Genomic DNA, 15,138 nt, shown 5'->3' on the forward strand with positions numbered 1-15,138 from the left:
TTCCATTTTGTTTTGCATTTCGTTTAAAGCGCTTTTCAGCTCCTCGTGACTGTTCCTTAGTCCCTAGATCTTTGTGGCAAGAGATTCTCTGCTGTCCTGTATACTGTTTTCAAGCCCAGCGATTAATTTTATGACTATTATTCTAAATTCACTTTCTGTTATATTATTTAAATCCTTTTTGATCAGTTCATTAGCTGTTGTTATTTCCTGGAGATTCTTCTGAGGGGAATTCTTCCGTTTGGTCATTTTGGATGGTCCCTGGAGTGGTGAGGACCTGCAGTGCACTTCCCCTGTGCTGTGGTGTATACCTGGAGTTAGTGGGCGGGGCCGCAGTCCGACCCGATGTCTGCCCCCAGCCCACTGCTGGGGCCACAGTCAGACTGGTGTGTGCCTTCTCTTCCCCTCTCCTAGGGGCGGGATTCACTGTGGGGTGGCGTGTCCCGTCTGGGCTACTTGCACACTGCCAGGCTTGTGGTGCTGGGGATCTGGCGTATTAGCTGGGGTGGGTAGGCAAGGTGCACGGGGGCTGGAGGGGCAGGCTTAACTCGCTTCTCCTTAGGTGATCCACTTCAGGAGGAGCCCTGTGGCAGCGGGAGGGAGTCAGATCCGCTGCCGGAGGTTTGGCTCCGCAGAAGCACAGAGTTGGGTGTTTGCGCGGAGCGAGCAAGTTCCCTGGCAGGAACTGGTTCCCTTTGGGATTTTGGCTGGGGGATGGGCGGGGGAGATGGCGCTGGCGCCTTTGTTCCCCGCCAAGCTGAGCTCTGCCGTCCGGGGGCTCAGCAGCTCTCCCTCCCTTTGTCCTCCAGCCTTCCTGCTTTCCGAGCAGAGCTGTTAACTTATGACCTCCCAGACGCTAAGTCGCACTTGCTGTCGGAACACAGTCCGTCCGGCCCCTCCGCTTTTGCCAGCCAGACTCGGGGGCTCTGCTTGGCCGGCGAGCCGCCCCTCCGCCCTGGCTCCCTCCCGGCAGTCCGTGGAGCGCGCACCGCCTCGCCGCCCTTCCTACCCTCTTCCATGGGCCTCTGGTCTGCGCTTGGCTCCGGAGACTCAGTTCTGCTAGTCTTCTGGCGGTTTTCTGGGTTATTCAGGCAGGTGTAGGTGGAATCTAAGTAATCAGCAGGACGCGCGGTGAGCCCAGCGTCCTCCTACGCCGCCATCTTCCCTCCGACCCCCCCACCAGAGCCATTTTGAAGGTCACAACCTTGAGACAGCAATGTGCTGCTGAGACCTTTTGGAGGGTTTACGTGATCGAACCCCGTTAAGGACTCAGGGTAAACATTTAAGATTCTGGCCTGGGTGCAGACATCTACTCGTCTGGAGGTGTGGGACACAAGCCTTATAAGTAAGTCCCTTTGTTTCTTAAACCTAATATATGCCACCGATTCTGATACGTAGTGTTTTGTTATTTCATTTTATAAGATGTTTAACTTCAATTTTTATTTCCCTTTCCACTCAAGAGATGTTTAATAAAAGGTTGGGCAGTTTCCATGTGGAATGCCTTTTAAATTCTGCTGCTAATTCTTAGTTTTATCACATCGCTTTTTGAGAATGTTGTTTATATAATATTTCTATTTGACATAGAACTTGGTGACTGATTTTTGTGACCCAGTGGAGGATCACTGTATGTGACTGGTTCCTGTGCATGAGAGGTGAAGCTGTATTCTCTGTAATCAGGGTGTAAAGTTACTTATATTGACGTAAGATACATTTTGACATTAATTCAGATTTACGGAAAGGCTGCAGGAATATTTTCACACATGCAAAATACACAAACACGAGCCCAGCCATACATGCATACGTACATACATAGTACATGCAGTAACTTGTTCATTGTGATTTTTAAAACAGATAGAACTTTGTATAGGAATGACTGTAGTTTTATGCATTGATATCTATATATCAATATAGAATATGTATTTCTTTTTGAGAGAGAGAGTTGGGGGGGGGGCTGAGAGAGGGTCAGAGGAGCAAAGCGGGCTCCGTATTGGCAACAGTAAGCCCGATGCGGGGCTCCAATTCACGAACCAGGAGATCATGACCTGAGCCAAAGTCCAGTCTCAGGCGACTCAGCCACCCAGGCGCCCCTATATATAGTATCTTTTTAATTATGGTGTTCCCATCTTCTGGATCCTTCCTATGTTTTGTCCATTTCCTCTGTCTTGTGCTCAAGGTGGTGTGTTAAAGTATTCTACTATTGTGATGCCCTGTTGCTGTCTCCTTTGCATCTCTGTAATTTTTATTTTATAAAATTGGTTGCTGGGTTTTTGGTGAATAAATATCATAATTATTATACGGGGCGTCCGAGTGGCTCAGTCAGTTAAGCGTCCGACTTAAAGTCAGGTCATGATCCCACTGTTCCGTGAGTTCGAGCCCCACCTCGGGCTCACTGCTGTCAGCCTGTCAGCCCATTGTCCACTTCCGATCCTATGTCCCTCTCTCTCTCTGCCCCTCACCTGTTGGCGCTCTCCCCAAAATAAACATTTTTTAAAAATCATAATTATTATAAATTAATTGTCATGTTCAGTTTTTTTCCTTGAGTTGTATTTTGCTTGATATCAGTATTCCTACATAGGATTTCTTAATAATTTTTTTAATGTTTATTTTGGGGAGATAGAGTGGGGGAGTGGTAGAGAGAGAGGGAGACATAGAACCTGAAGCAGACTCCATCCAGGCTCTGAGCTGTCAGCACAGAGCCCTATGCTGGACTGGAGCCCACAAAGCACAGGATCACGACCTGGGTCAAAGTCAGACACTCAACCGACTGAGCCACCCAGGTGCCCACCTACATAGGATTTCTTATTACTAATCACCCGGTGTATTTTTGCCAATCTTTCATTCCTGCTAGTGACAATTTGCGTGTTTGTGTGTTTATTAATGGTTAGGTTAGCTAGAGCTCAACGATGTTATCAGTCTTCGCAAAGACTACAAATTCTAGTTTCATTGAATTTCTTTATTATTTTCCTATTTTATTCTAGTCACCAAAACTAGAAATTGTCCTCTAAGTACTGTTTTAGCTGCTTCTCACAAATTTTGATATATTGCATTTCATTTTTACCTCTTCGAAATATTTTTCTTTTTAATATATTCTTTGAAAAATGCATTATTATAAGTATGTTGTTTAATTTCCAATTATTTGGGGATTTTCCAGGTATATTGCTATTATTATTTTCCATTTAATTCCCTTTTGGTCAAAGTGCACTTGTAAGATATTTTTAATTTATCAAGCTTATTGAGATTTGTTTTGTGTTTAATATATATCTACTATGATGAATAGTCGATGTGCATTTATTTTTTTTTTTAAATGTTCTGGGGGCACCTGGGTGGCTCAGTCAGTTAAGCATCCGACTTCGGCTTAGGTCATGATCTCATAGTTCTTGGGTTTGAGCCCCACATCGGGCTCTGTGCTGACAGCTCAGAGCCTGGAACCTGCTTTGGATTCTATGTCTCCCTCTTCCTCTGCCCCACCTCTGCTAGCACTCAGTCTCTCTCTCTTAAAAATAAATAAAATGATAAAAAAAAATCTTTTTTTTAAATCTGTTCTTTTTTTTTTTTTTTTTTTTTTGTGCCTGGAGTGCTCAACAGGAGTCATTTAGTTTAAGAAGCTTGGTTGTATTCAAATTTCCTATATAGTTACTTTTTATCTAATGATTTTACCAGCTACTCATCTCAGCTGTTGAAATCTGCAGCTTTAACTGTGGGCTTGTTTGTCAGCCTTTTCTGTTCTGTTGTTTTTCTTTTCTTCTTTTTTTCTCTTTCCACTCATTTTTTTTATTAAATAAATATGGCTGCTAGTAGTCCTGTTTTTTTTTCATTCATGAGTTTTCAAGCTCTGCTCTTAGGTCTATATACACTTAGTTTTTCATGTCTTTTAATGAATTGACCTCTGCATGATTAGGAAAGACCCCTCCCTCACCAGCAATAATTCTTGTCTTGAAGTCAGTAGAGCCACACCAGTTTTCTGTGATGAGTCTTCCCATGGTGTTTCTTTCCCAGTGTTGGAGTTTTCATCTTTGGGTCTTTAAAGTGTGTTTTCGTTCTTTGCGGATCGCATGTATCTATGGCAGACTTTTCAAATTAAGTCCGGAAAACTCTCTTATAATTGGGATGTTTTCGTAATTTGTATTTGGTGTCATTATTGACATTGGTTGAATTCAAGCTACCATGATTTTGTATTTCCTATCTACTCACCAATGTGGTTTTGGGGTGATGATGGGAATTTGGAGCCGAAGGCCAAGAAAGAATTCTTGAGACGTCTTGGGTGCAAAAAGATGGCTTTAGTAAAGCACGGGGACAGGACCCGTGGCCAGAAAGAGCTGCCTGGGGAATTGTGAGAAGTTACTGATTATATACTTGGGAGTTGGGGTAGATAAAGGTAAGGGGAAGTTTCCAAAAAGATTTTCACGTGCTAAAGAAGACTCCCAGGATCCTGGAGTCCCAGCTGTTGTCAAGCCAAGGTTGTTTTTCCCTCCAGCAAAGCATTAATATTAAGACAGTAGGGAGTTCCTAGAGAAAAGTTATACTCAGACTGCCCCAAGCATTTGTCAATGGGCTACAGGTTATAAGGAAATTTAATTTTCTTTTGTTTTTATTTTTGAAGTTTTTAATGTTTATTTATTTTTGAGAGAGAATGAGAGAGACAGAGCACGAGCAGGGGAGGGGCAAAGAGAGGGGGACACACAGAATCCGAAGAAGGCTCCGGGCCCTGACCTGTCAGCACAGAGCCCACAACACAGGGCTCGAACCCCTGAGCCACAAGATCGTGACCTGAGCCAAAGTCAGATGCTTAACTGACTGAGCCACCCAGGCACCCCAGGAAATTTGATTTTCTACCATTTCCTTCTGTCTTTGTTTTCCACATCAGTCACTATGTCCATTTGTTACTACTCCTACTTTTTTTTTTTTTTTACTGATTTTATACCTTTGGTATTCCACTTTCTCTACACACTTGTCGTATTAGTTATATTTATCTATTTATTTATTTTTAGTGGCTGTTCTAGGGCTGACATTATGTACTTTTCATTTTTGTTTTGCAATGGTTGCATGGTTTCTGATAAGAAATTAACCTGCCTTTTTTGCAGAGTTGTAGTAGAAACAGTTCTCCGACAGTCTCCTGCTTCCTGTCTAAAATCAGATGGGTCCAGCAAACTTCTGCTTGAAGTTCGTGAGCCCACGAGTATTTGCAAAAGGGCACAGGACTCAGAACTGAGTGGCTCGATCACCTGTAAATCATTCACGCATGAGAAAGGAAAGAATCAAAACAAACGAATAGTGGCATATGCTATTTGTGTGATCTCTGAAAATTGAATTGCAGCAAAGAATGGAAAACATGGAGGAGTCATGTGGTCAGCAGGAGCTACTCCATGAACAGCTGCAGAAGGCTCTCCTTTCAATAGTTTAGCCAGAAAAAGAATTATTGAAAAGCTATCAGGTGTTTACTGTGAGATAACGCACCTGATTTTAGTAGCCTGATTTTTTTTTTAATTTTTTAAAAATGTTTTATTTATTCTTGAGAGAGAGAGAGAGAGACAGCCCGAGCAGGGGAGGGGCAGAGCGAGAGAGGGACCCAGAATCAGAAGCAGGCTCCAGGCTCCGAGCTGTCAACACAGAGCCCGCCACGGGGTCATGACCTGAGCCGAAGTTGGACACTTTACCGACGGAGCCACCCAGGCGCCCCTTTGGTAGCCTGATTAAATACAAACTCCTCACCTAATGGTTAAGAGTGCATTTTAGCCAGTATTAGAATATAGTCATTGTATGCAGACCTGAGATTGTCCGTAGACGTCATACCATCATTGGCTAACTTTACACGTGAAGAAACTTATCTGCATGTGTGAGAACAGGGAGACCTTTATTACAAGCATGGGCTCTTGTGTGTAATTGAAGCGTCCTTGGGGCTTCCAGGCCTGGTTTCCAGTTGTGTATTGCTGGGCCCCAGCTCTGGTGCGTTAACGGTGTTTAGCGATAGCCATCCGATATCGTCATTCTCGTATTTACTTGCTGAGACACCATAATCTCAAATGCCTCATAGATATGTACTTGCTAGTGCCTTCGTTTCCACCAGTGCATTTCTTTTCTGGGACCATTTCTGCTATTAAATGTTAGACTCTCTGGTGCACGACATTGGAATTTTGAGGGCAAGATAATAAGAGACGAATATCTCTTAGAAGAAAGAGGGTGGGAGTGGTGATGTAAGAGCAAGAAAGCCTCAGGCAACCTGGGGGAGAGCTCTAGACAAGTTCTGCCATCCAGGGTTGTCCATATCAGGTTGGGACAGTTGGGCTTTGTATCCTAGCCTCACTCAGTCGCCACTGGATGCAAGTGGCCCCGAGGAAGAAGGTGACCTTGTGCAGCGAAAGCAGATCCAGAAGGAACTGGCAGCCGAAGCAGCTCAGAGCCCGCTTTAGATTATCTGTCTCCTTCTCTCTCTGCCCCTGTCCCACCCATCCTCTCTCTCTTTCTCTCCCTCTCTCTCAAACATAAATAAACATTAAAAAAAAAAAAATAAGTAATGGAATGTTGAAATTAGACTTTGGGAAGCAGAGAATTTCAAGCATTAAAATAATCCATGTATATGATCTATTGGATTTGACCATCATACAGCAAATGTTAAAACCTCAAATTGAGGGGTGCCTGGGTGGCTCAGTTGGGTGTCTGACTTCGGCTCAGGTCATGGTCTCGCGGTTCGTGAGTTTGAGCCCCGCGTCAGGGCTGTGTTGACAGCTCAGAGCCTGGAGCCTGCTTCAGATTCTGTGTCTCCCTCTGTCTCTGCCCCTCCCCCTCTCACACCCTGTCTCTCTGTCTCCGTCTCTCTCCCTCTCTCAAAAACAGATAAACATTAAAAAAAAAAAAAAAAAAAAACCTTAAATTGAAATTCAAGAGCGTGAATCAAGGAGGTGAGGTATTCTGTTCATCCATGTGTACGTTGTCATTGGGATGGCTTTGTCTCTTGCTTTGTGCTTTTTGTTTTGAATCTGATTTTTCATTGTTTTGCGTATTTTTTTGGTCCAAGATAAGACAAAACCCAATTACATACCTGTATGTATTTTTTTCAGAGGAGATTATCTTTTTTAGAGCACAGACACACACACATTATGGACAAAATATAAGATACATCCCTTTGTTCCCGATATTATTTTATTGGTTTACACTATGGATTAAGAAACAGGCCATTCATCTAAGCGTGAATAACACATTCTCCTTTGGTTGGTCGCACTTTACATCTGGACATCCTGCATCATTCCCTCCAGCTCAGTCTTCTGCTTTTTTGTGTTTCTTGCTCCTCGAGCTCACGAGCTTTGCTGTTCACGACTTCCTCCTTGTGCTGTTTTCCTTCTCGTTGTTCGGTGGAATCCTTGCTTGTCACCTATTCCAAGGAAAATGTTCAGGTTTCCTGGTCCTGGGAGACTCTGATGACTCCTGTTGACAGCAGCTGGGGTCACAGTGACACATCTTGTCTTCATTCTTTAATTAAGCTGAGCACCTCGACTTTCTCAGTGACGTGGTCATTGGTCACTCTCCGACTGGCACTGTGGCTAGGACTGGCCCACGACTGTTGGTGGTGTCTTTTGGTCTGTTGGGCTCCACTTTGGGTTCTCACTGCCCTACCGAGCCAATATTTTGGTCAACAACAAGGGCGTTCAACCCAGCTTAGGGCAGTGGTTTCTCGAAAGAGACAGAGAAGGGTATCTGTTCCCTAGAAAACCACAGATATCCAGCTGTATGATCTTCTGATGTAAACTTTTCCAAATGTCCCTTCCTCCTGCTTCCTACTGTTTCCTGCTGCTGTGCTGAATGTGTTAAAAACACTGGGTCATGTACAGGGAAGGAGCTCCCTAAGCAGTATTTCCTTCCCTTGATGTGCAGTGGGTAAGCATTTATTATTTTCTCAAACGTAAGCAAACGCATTATACATTTCAACCCTGGGACAAACTCAGTCCGTGAATGTTTATTACTTTATCTTGTTCCTTGACTTTGTTACTTGTACTTGGTCGATTTTTCAGACCATCTGGATATAAGAATGTACCAAGACGTACAATAATTCTACCCTTTTGGAGTTAGAAATTCAACCTGGAAGAGGACAGCAGGGACAGAGCTCTCCACATAGCAGGACTTGGCTAATTTTGATGAGGAAGTTGATTGCTTGGTGAAGGGGAAGCTCCCGTAGGAAAACCCATAAAAGCCCATGTACCCTATGGTTTTGTTTAAGTCTCTGCCATTTTCTAGGAGAGTTGTTTTCGTAGCTTTAATATTATGCCTTAATGTTTAACAGTCATACCAATTATTTGGTATAAACTATCATGGAACTCATGTTAGAATTTTACATGGAAATGCTGGAATGAGTCTTCATAGCAGAAGAAGGGCAAGTCCAGAAGTAAAGTCAGTGATGACGTTGAGAAGATTTCCGGGGCATAGCCAAGATGGATAAACATGGATGGGTGGGGAGAGAGAGAAAGAGAGCTAACAGACAGACAGATAACAGATAGTTATACCTTTATATATAGTATGTATCTTTGATAACATGTTAAACTGGGAAATGTACAGGGACTGGACTGTAAAAGCATTGCAGCTCTCATTTAGGCCAATGTTGGATCTTGGCCTGATTGTTATACTCTGTGCCAAATATAAAAACTAAACACCAATTCTGGTTATTTCCTGGACACCCTTTTGGTTTATGATAAAAGCAAAAATAAAATGAACGGTGATCAGTTTTGAGTACAACCCTCAGTGATCTATTTGCTAATGCAGAAGATTAAGCATCTAATATGCCTTTGTGTCATTTGGGAAAGAGGTTGGAATTTGGTATCCCAGGTCATCTGAGACTGCATTGGCTTCTCCGGAGATGCGTGGTTGAGAGTAAATCCCGTAACCTTACCGAGCCTAGGGGCCTCTTAGTCCTGTTTACACGCTAGGTTGTATGGAAGTCAAATGGGAAGCTGCAGGTGGGAGTTTTTATAAACCCATAAGGCTCTTTATGCAAATTATCTACAGAAGCAGAATGCACGTTCATACAATGTGTGAAGTTGACTGAGCAAAATGATTTCCATGGACTCCTAAAATCTTCATTGGTAAAGAGGTCACAGACTGGTAAGTCTCTGATGTATTCCCCAAGGACCGGAAGCCCACACAATGGAACTTTCTCATTTTAACAGAATTTTCCCTCCCTTGACCCCTCTCATACCATAGGGCCTGTAGATCACGTGACAGAATGGCAACAATTTGCAGGACACTACGTGCCTGCTGGAAAGTCCATTCCTACTCCAGGCCTCACTCAAAGATGGCATCCTTCCCTGTCAGGCAGTGTACGGGCCAGAGAAGTATTACTAGGTGTTGAATGTGTTGCCTCCAGAATCCAAAGAGACATACTAGGTGCTGGTCTTCTATCGGTAGGGGATACAAGATATGTCAAATTGTCTTTTACTTTGGAGGAGATACGTAGAGTGCCCCTGATCACTGGAGCCATCAACCCTTCAAGTGATGGGTCATGGGTGATGGGTTGCTTATCCTCCACGGGATTTGTCCCCTACTCTCTGGAGCATTTGTGTCTTACCCATGTCATCTCTCGGCCTGATAGATCAGTTATCGATGTATCAATATGATGTTCTGTGAGACACTCTAGGTCTCTTACGACTATAACAGAAGCGAGAGAGTTAACATAGCCCTGAGGCAAAACTATAAAGGAATATTATTGTGTAATTCACCTGAGTGTGAACTCTTTTCTAATCAGAATAGAAAACAAGGCATCTGGTTAGTCACCAGCTGAATGTCATGGACCTGTTCTAGAAACAGATACCATGTCTGACAGAGCAGCTGTCACTACCTGTTTGAGTTTACAACAATCTGGTTGTTGTTCAGGACCCATCTGGTTTCTGGAGGGATGAGACTGGCAAATTAAATGAAGATAGATACACTCTCTTTGTATTCTTTTTTTTTTTTTTTGGGGGGGGGGGGGACAAGTGAGAGAAAGCCAGAGAAAGAGAGAGAGGAAGAGAGAGAGGGACAGAGAGAGAGAGAGAAGCAGGACTCACTGGAAGCAAGTCTCGTGGAACTTGAACTCACAAACCGTGAGATCATGACCTGAGCAGATGCTTAACGACTGAGCCACCCAGAAGCCCTCTTTGTATCCTTTATGTCATTAATGGTCTCTACTTTCCCCCTCCTCAGGATACAGTATTGTTCTTGATTCAGTGTCTTGGCTGGAAGTAGGGTTGAAGGAATTGTCAGAAGTATCCACTTTCTCTACCCCGTTATGAGACTTCTTACCCAGAGGCCAAGGACCCAACATGGGGATTATTCCAAATACCAAATATATTAGTTCTGATGCCATACCTGGTGTTAGAGAACTGGCCACTGGGTGTGTTTGTGTTCATAGACTCAGTGGGACCCCATAAAGCTGGGTTTTAACCGCAACTCCACATATTACCTTAATTTCATGCACCCATTCTAACAATGGGGCCATAGTGACATTTTGGTTTTCTAGGTATCAATGTCCATTTAGGCCCTATGCCCAATAGCTCTTGAAATGTCTGAGGATTTTTCTTTCTCCAGTGCACAGTCATCCAAGTAAATGGCTGTAGGTCCCTTTGAGTAAGGCCCAGGGGAAATCATCAGAGTATATACTTGTCAAGATGTTTGGGGATTCTTCTGACTGCTTCTTCAGACAATAGATTCTGGACCTTAAGATTAGCTCAGAGCCGGGAACTACACAAGTGATAAGAACTTTTTCCTGGGGTGATAGTGACTGCCCTTACCCTCTTACTCTCCATTCTTGACTCCCGGTTTTAGCTATTAAGCAACACCCTGTTGGCTGCCTACCTGTTTTGCCCCTATGTGATGGTAAGACTTCTATATTCTACTTAAAGTGGTAAAATATTGCTTCTTCTAAGTAGACTGTGTAAAGTTAAATGTGTCTTTTATAATCCCTAGGGCAATCACTGAAATAAGTATACAAATATATGTAGTTTGCCATCGCAGTGGGTAAATTGGAAAACTAAAAATGTTCAGAGAAGACAAAAGAAGGCAGGAAATGGGAAACAGAAGGATGAAAGTCAGAGAAAACAAATAACAAAACGGGAGACCTGAATCCTAAAATAGTAGTAGTTAGATGAAATGTAACTGCTCTAAAGACACCCATTAAAAGACATATATTATCAGGTTGGAATTAAACAAACAAACGAACAAAAAGGACCTCACTTGAGCTGTCTAAAAGAAGGTCACTTCAAATATAATGATATAGATAATTGAAAATTAAAAAATGGGGAAAATATACCATGGAAACACTAATCAAAAGGAAGTGGGAATGGTCCTATTAAAAGCAGGCAAGGTAGACTTCAGAACACGGGAAAGTCACCAGGAATGAAGATGGGTGTTATTACATAATGATAAAAAGCCAATTTGCAAGGAAGACATACCAGTCCTAACTATGTATGCACCAAACACGACAGCTTCAAAGTGCATGACACAAGACTAGTTAGACCTGAAAGGAAAAACGGAAGAGTCCATGATTGTTGTTAAAATCGTCAGTACTCCTCTCTCAGTAATCAACAGACCTAGTAAACAGAAAACCAACAAAAATATAGAAAAACTGAAAAACACCATCGACCTACTAGATCTCATAGATATTTATGTAATACCCCACTCAACAGTAGAACGCACCTCTCTTCAAGTGCATAAGGAATATTCACCAAGATAAATCATATCCTGGGTCATAAAACAAGTCCTAACAAATTTGACATACACAGCAAATTTTCTGACCGCAGTAGAATTAAACTGGAAATCAGGGTGCCTGCGTGGCTCAGTCAGTTATGCGTCTGACTTCAGTTCAAGTCATGACCTCACAGGTTGTCAGTTCGAGCCCCGCGTCGGGCTCTGTGCTGACAGCTCAGAGCCTGGAGCCTGCTTCGGATTCTATGTCTCCCTCTCTCTCTCTCTGCCCCTCCCCACTCCTGCTCTCTCTCTCTCTCTCTCTCTCTCTCAAAAATAAACATTAAAAAAAATTTAGAAACAAAAAAAGAATGAAACCAGAAATCAGTAACCAAAAGATAATAGGAACATCTCCAGGCATTTGGAAATTAACACACTTTGAGATGATTCACAGGTCAAAGAGTAAATCGTCAGGGAGACTAGAAATATTCTGAACCGAATAAAAATGAGACACAGAGAAATGAAAACCCTGATTATCCGAGTGATGACGTCAGTCAGGCAGCATAGAGCCGTGTAGAGAGGAGCTTTTCTCTGATTAAACGGTTGACTTTCTCTTCAAAGGCACTGCTTTAGATTTTGATATTAGCCCACAGTTATCTTGGCCATACCAGACGAAAGCTTAGAAATATCGGACCTCCTTGATAAGATTGCTCTTCATAATATGATATGTCCCGGAAACAAAATGTAAATGTTACTCCCTGCTCTACAGGAACTGGCTGAAAAGAAGTGAAAACACCCCAACAGTCCAAGAGAGATCATGTGAACGTGAGGTTTGGCAGGACCTGCGGGACTGAGGTCAGAACTTCTGAAGGCTGTCTTCGCAGGAACTTTTCACAGAAGTCAAACAGTTAAAGCAAATTGCAGAGAGGTGGTAGAGACCGGGGGTGCGGGGGAACATGTGAACTGTTTTCTTCTAAACAAGGACGTCAGTGGATAAAGTGTGATTCTGGATTCCTTGGTTCAGATTTCTCAAGAGTAAGTTCGTTTTATTTTTTCTGGTCTGTGACTTGTGTTTCGGGGTTTTCTTTCTTTCTTTTTTCTTTTCTCCTTATCACAAATTTATAAATTTGGATGCTACCCCTCTGTGGAGAAATTATTTTGAAAATTAATGGGCTGTTTTGATGTTTTGAGTACTCCGTGTTTAACGTGATGGAAGCGACGGCATTGAGTTAAAACACAAAGTTGTAAAAATCATACAACTCTTAATATGATTTTTCACCAGAAACTGAGTGTGGAAATGAGCTGAACTTTGCTTAACATGTTGATCGGGAAGAAGTAGGGATCTTGAGAACGGATTGGTAAACCTGAATTGTTTTTGAAGCGATGGTTCTTTGCTTTTATTGCATAATAATTTGGGGCTATTGTGGATACACTGTTCCACGACTGTTAGACTGTTGACCAAAAGCATTTACAGAAGTATTTTTATTGTCTCTGGCTCTCTTACGCTGTGAGAATTTTGGAAGCGGAAGATGCCTTCTGTGCACACGGTGTGTTGAATCAAAATTGCAGCATTTCCTTACCACAGTATTATTTCAAATGTGCATTACTTCTGTAAACAGAGATTTCAAGCTGCTCTGGTATAAGCGTTTTGCCCTGAATTTAACAACCGTATCAAAGGAGGAAAATTAGAGCCCTTACAAAATGAAACTATCTACTGCATGTATAATGAGGAATTCATGTTATTGTTAGTCTTTTGATAAACTACAGAACATACGTGAATCGGGGCGGTGGGGGGGGGGGGGGGGGGGCGGAGGGAAGTAGGCAATACTAATTTCCAGTGGAAAATCTAAGGGATTGGAGCCACACTGACGTTTCCAGGCTGAATTGGGCTGCAGCTGATTCCACAGCGAGATCACTTTTTGGCCAGCTTACCCTCCTACGCAGCCATGCACAGTCCCCTTAAAAGTGTCCACACTGAATTCTCTGCACTAGGGACAGCCTATGGGATCCTCATTCCTGTTATCACTGGATACCTGACCTAATGCTTCCCCCAGCCCCCCCCCCCCCCCCCCACCTCGGGAACTGTCTTCCTCCCATCACCTGCCATTCCCTGGGCTTTCTAACCTCTTCACCCAACCTGCTTCCACCTAGACTAGCCCCTCAGGCTCATTAGCCTGATGTGTAGGGTTTAACCCCGGGGCTCTCTGAGGCTTTCTTGGCCTCTCATTGGAACTGGCTTCTGGACATCTTCTATGAGTTTGGTCTCTAGGAAATAGCACAGCCTTAAGCGTCATCCCGTGGCATGAATGGAATGACAGCTTCGGGCAAAGGCACAACCATTCCTCATCACTATGGAGAAGTTCATGGCAACCGTGTGGTTTTCTGTCCCTGGCCGGCATAAGATGCACATGGGAGGAGGAAAATGCTTGCACCAAATTCAGGACTTAAGAGCCAAATTCAAGGTGGAGGTGCTGACTCTGTGTTCTCAAAAGTCTCGACTCATTCTCCCAAGTCACGTCCCTGGCATGCTTTCCAGAAAACTGATGATCATTCCAGAATATCTTTACTCTCTTTAATCCAGCTTAGATATACTGCTTGCCCCTACAGTGAGGACCTTTTGAAAGCCCTCAGTTTCCACGGTTTTCGGGAGAACCTCAGCAAATCGTATTTGTGTAGTATTGGCTGATTAGGGCTCTGGAACGATGTGGTATTACTATTACACACTGAGAAGCTTCCTTCTGGGAGGTATTTTGGGTCACTGCAAAAAAAAAAAAAAAAAAGCATAAATTTCCCTGCCTAATCCTCACCACCACCACTAGCTCTCACATATGCACACAGGTGCACACACACACACGTACACGTTCATATATGCTCTTTGCCCAGGGGAACGGCCTGGTGTAATGCTATACTGTTCTCTGGTTGCTGATAGGGTATGTCGGGAAGAATACTGCCCTCTGCAGGCAGTTTTAGGTAGAGTCCATGGGCTGTTTTCACAGTGAACTAGCCCACGTGCAAGTCAGAGCCCTGGGTTCTTAATCTGGCTAAAGTCTATCCAAGCCTCGTTCAGGTGGAGTTTCTATCCCCCACCTCAAGAATAAGTTCAAATACATCACAGCCTTCCCATAGTAACCTTATGCAATCCATTGGCAGCTTTAATTAACTCTGGGTGGCTAAACTCAATCCACTTTATGTATCCTTTAAATTATATGTATTCTCTATATTAAAAATTGAACCAAATTTCTATAGCAGTAACCAGAATGATAGGGTTTGAAATTCAGCTGAGAGATAATTGTCTGGAAAGTGTCTGTTTGTAAGAGGGTCGTGATAATAAATGATGTGGAGTTTCCACTTGAAAAAGAAAGATATTTTCCTAGGAAAGTCCAAAAATTAGTAGCCATCATTAAAAGAATATAAATATCTTTTATATCTTTGGGACAGGAAAGGAAACATGGTGGGGGGGGGGTACCTTGATAAACTTCAATAGAAGGTTATTGAGAC

The 15,138-nt window shown here is 43.1% G+C and overlaps 1 protein-coding gene across 7 annotated transcripts in view; it reads left to right on the forward strand.

Moving 5' to 3' along the window:
- The first annotated feature begins 1,179 nt into the window (after nt 1-1,179).
- The window catches only part of LOC109277156 (ABC-type organic anion transporter ABCA8-like), an 82,461-nt gene continuing 68,502 nt past the window's right edge, over nt 1,180-15,138 (forward strand). For 3 of the 7 annotated variants that reach the window (XM_053893352.1, XM_053893356.1, XM_053893354.1), the window contains exon 1: nt 12,567-12,675. The gene's annotated coding sequence lies outside the window, so the exon portion shown is untranslated. Of the gene's footprint in view, nt 1,343-12,565; nt 12,676-15,138 lie in introns of those variants that run through there. The other 4 variants (XM_053893353.1, XM_053893357.1, XR_008418899.1 and 1 more) reach the window with 4 other exon arrangements.

Source organism: Panthera pardus, unplaced genomic scaffold (assembly GCF_024362965.1).
Source record: "Panthera pardus isolate Hobbes unplaced genomic scaffold, ASM2436296v1 HiC_scaffold_3, whole genome shotgun sequence".
NCBI classification, from domain to species: Eukaryota; Metazoa; Chordata; class Mammalia; order Carnivora; family Felidae; genus Panthera; species Panthera pardus.